Source organism: Amborella trichopoda, chromosome 6 (assembly GCF_054954075.1).
Source record: "Amborella trichopoda isolate Santa Cruz 75 chromosome 6, AtrichopodaSantaCruz75HAP2 v2.0, whole genome shotgun sequence".
Taxonomy (NCBI): Eukaryota; Viridiplantae; Streptophyta; class Magnoliopsida; order Amborellales; family Amborellaceae; genus Amborella; species Amborella trichopoda.
The window spans coordinates 15,662,784-15,667,071 of NC_142341.1; positions in this window are offsets into that span (position 1 = coordinate 15,662,784).

Consider the following 4,288-nt stretch of genomic DNA (forward strand, 5'->3'; position numbering starts at 1 on the left):
AATAAGACATGTTCAAAGAATCTGAAGATCAGAGAGAGGAGAGAGAGAATTGGAGGATTAGCCTTCAGCTTTCAACCTCCTGAAGAGAGAGAGAGCTGTTCCGTTCATTAATGGAAAAGATAGAGATGGGCAATCATGCATGTTTTCAGGCAAACAATAGACGCTGCAACCAAAACAAATATAATAAAAAAAGAAAGCACAAATACTTTTTTCTCAATAAACATGGGACAAGGACAACAACCTTTAATTTTATTAAGATGGAAAATGTTTATATAAGATTGCAACTTTAAAAATGTAGAATACACCTCAAAAATCTATTAGAGAAAGTTGTTTTAATGTTGAAAAACCCTATAATTAATCGACCCGACATCGAGATGTATAAATATGAAAAAAAAGCAAAAAAAAGAAAAAGATTTCGAGTCTAAAAAATAGTGCATCTTGCAACACAATATCTAGACCGGCCATTTTCAAGATTTTCATATGTTTATAGATCTACTTGATTTTAACTATTTTTGGAGTTTAAAATTTTATAATTAGAGATGAAAATCGATTTTAAGATATCTTAATAATTTTTTACGCCAAAATTATACATGTTATGATAAAAATTAGAGGTGCACCTTAATTGGATTGTTTAAAATTGCAACCTTATAAAAACCACATCCTATTACGATAGCGTTGAATATTTATCTAAAATAATGATGGATGGAACTTAGGAGATTTTGCTGGCGAGAATGTAGCTTATATTTTTGAAATAATATCAAAAAATAGGTTAAAACCCTTTAAAAGGTCAAGATTACAAATCGTATTTAATTTTTTTTAAAATTTATGTATCAATTATGTATATCTTCAAAAAATATTAAAAAAAATTCAAGTTGCTCTTGTTCATTGTTGGAAAGCTAGCAGAATTAGAGGTATGTTGATAATTTTATTTCGAATTATTATTTTGTGAAGGCCCTTTTGGATAAAATAATCAAACTACACCTAATTATTTGGACTTCCCCATTATTGAATAGGTCAACTTGGGTATTCTTCAAAAAAAAATAAATTTGTGAGCATAACTTGTGATATAGAAAATTTAAAAGAAATCCTTAAATGTAATTTATATTGTAAGGAGTTTCAACCCATTTTTTAATATTTTCCCTATCTGTTTTTCTTTTGTGGAGATTGATTCGATTCTTGGTCGTACAGGATTGTTCACTAGGAGTTTACCGCCACTTTTCAGAAAAAATTTCGTCGTGACCAAAAAAAAAGATGTGGTATTGCTTTGTCGTCTATATTTACATCATATCAAATTTAGGTCCTAAATTTTTTACGCTTTCTTTCGATTTCTGCCACAACTCACTTTTACTAACTTAGACTCAAAATTTTGTTTTGTTTGAAACTAGAGGCTGTATGAAACTACTACATTTGAACTGCCACATTTTTAAGATAATTTTAAAGTTGCACCCTCCAACCACCCAGCAAAAAAAAATTTCCCCTTAGTCGAAAATGCAACCTTTGGAGCCCACCATGCTTGGAAATTTTCTTCAAGTATGTCGCCGCTCAAAAGATAAAATAATAAGTAGTTGGAAAGTCATTCCCGTGTATTGCTCCATAACTTCCATATCTTTTGTGTATGGGCCCCTTTGAAAAGTTGTGTGACTTTTGAACCAACTCTAGCATCATAAAAATGTGTATGGGCCCCTTTTAAAAGTTGTGACTTTTGAACCAACTCTAGCATCATAAAAAAGAGGGATGAGGCACCTCAAAATTCGCAAATTCAAACATAAAATATGGAGCTGCTGGAAGTTTGAGCGCTTATTATTGTATTTTTTAAGGAAAATGGATAGATAGGGCTCCAGCCCTATCAAAATAAATAAAGAAAAAAATTATATAGAGTTGCAACCTTAAAATATAGAGTTAAAGTGTTATTTTAAATATCAAAATATATCTCAATGATTAATTCTTAATGACAGCGTGTGGGAGGATTCTTGCATATGAAATATTCACGAAGTAACGATAGGAGAGCAAGGCACTTTTTTTACTTTCCGTCTGATGGGCGAGAGATGTTGGTTTGCGAGGGAATGTTGCGTGACTCCTCATGGTTTCAGGGGTGCAGTTTGTATAGTGTCCAGGCTTTAAAACCGTCTAAGTAAAGCACACATTTAAATAGTGTCGAAAAATGTAGTTTAAATACTGGAAATCTTTATAAGCTTTAGAATATATTTTCATTTTTAATTATAAAAATTAAAGTTTAAAAAATAGTGTAGATCGAGCAGATCTATAAAAACTTAAATTTTTTTGAAAATTGACGGTCCAAAATACGTTTCAAGATGTACTATTTTCAAATTTTAAAATTCATTTTTTTTTCTAATGTCCATGCATCTTGATGTCGAGATGATCAATTTTTAAGATATTTGAACGCAAAACAATGAAAATTTTGAGGTGGGCTCTAATTTGATTGTTTAGAGCCTCGGCTCTATACAATTTTTTTCTTTGAAGGATTCATCTTGTCTTAAAAAATCATCAAATGACTCAAAAGATCTCATTTAGCATAGCATGGTATAAAATATATCTTTATGGAATGAAATTTGATAATTAGAACTTATATTGGTAAATGAGATCTTTTCAACCCTTTAGTGACCCCTTTTAGAGATTCTAATTGGATAAAAAAAAATCTAGATAATGTCCTAAAGTAATATCAGGAAGAATTTAGATGAGAAAATTCAAAATCAAATATATTCTAATCAAATTGATAAAATATATATTTTTATTCTCCAAGAAGAAAATCCTCTAAAAAAAATCTAGATAATGTCCTAAAGAAATACCGGGAAGAATTTAGATGAGAAAATTCAAAATCAAATATATTCTAATCAAATTGATAAAATATATATTTTTTTTCTCCAAGAAAAAAATCCTCTTCGTAGCTGGTTTGGTTAAAGCTTTTGAACAACTCTATAGACGCTCGAGGATGCATGATGTACACGTGTTAAAGTCCAATGGCTTTTATAGCATAGTGACTGACCTAATGTTGCAAATATCACTCTCTAATTTTTTAAATGGATACATGCATGAGCAAACCAACGAAGACATAAAGAAAGGCGAACCATTTCGAGAGACATGTGAATTTTATTCCATCCATTGACTATTTATTATTAATTAATATATATTTAAAAAAGTTTAGGTCACAATTAATTTTGACCATTGAATGTGAAATTGGATAGCTGCATCATTAACCAACTTTAAAGTTCAAAAGAAATTTTCTCGAATTTTAGGAGACAACCAAGCTACAGATTTCACATCTGATGGTTATACATAAGGACATGGTTTCTACGAGTCCATGTAGAAATGAGCCACCTCTTAAAAATCTATTTTTGGACCTAATTTTTAAGGACATGTATTGTCTAACATGGAGATCACGAATATGAAGAAATAAATAAAATTTGAAAGTTAAAAATAATAATTCTAGCAAGAAAACATTTGGATCATTAGTTTTTGTTTTTAGATAGCACACCTATTTGAATCCATCTTTAAAAAAGATATTTTATACCTCAGGAACCGCAAATGTAGAAATGCGGTCCCCACCACATGAAACAATTTCCCTGTAAATAATTATGATCTAGGTAAATGGTCTCATCATTGCATACGATCCACTTTTTCTATTTCTTTCCTTCCCCCAAAAACTTGCTTAAGCATTCGGAGAAAAATGAAAAAGATTGTCTTCGCCAACAACTCATCAAGCTTATACTAGAGTAATACTACAACTCAAGCTTGTTGGTATTGGAGGGTTTGCTTGAACCCAAATTTGCTAACAACTGCACTGAAAGCAATACAAAAGAGAACTAAGAGGATTTACTCTGTTCCACAAACTAATTCACCCCTAATAGAGAAAATATGCCTTCCATTTCATAGAACTTAAGTCATTAAGAACTCAAAATCTTCAATTATTCAAAAATAAAAAATAAAAAAAATCATTTGTTAAATCATAGATAAAAGCCTAAATGATGATGATGAAATCAAAGATATCGGGCAAAGATATGGTAGCATAAGCCCGTTGATGCATAAATATTTTCCAAAGTATTGTCCATATTATCATCACCATCATAGCCTTTTCTGAATTAATCAGGGTCCTTGATTATGGGGTCTTTGATTATATCTAGTATATAGTCCATAATTATCTAGCCCATACAGTACATGTACAAATGGCCATATATTATGGTATAAACTTAATAATTAGTATCCACAGGATGCATGAACACTAAACTAATACATCAATTAATGCCAAAAGGGCTTCATGACACTAAGCTAA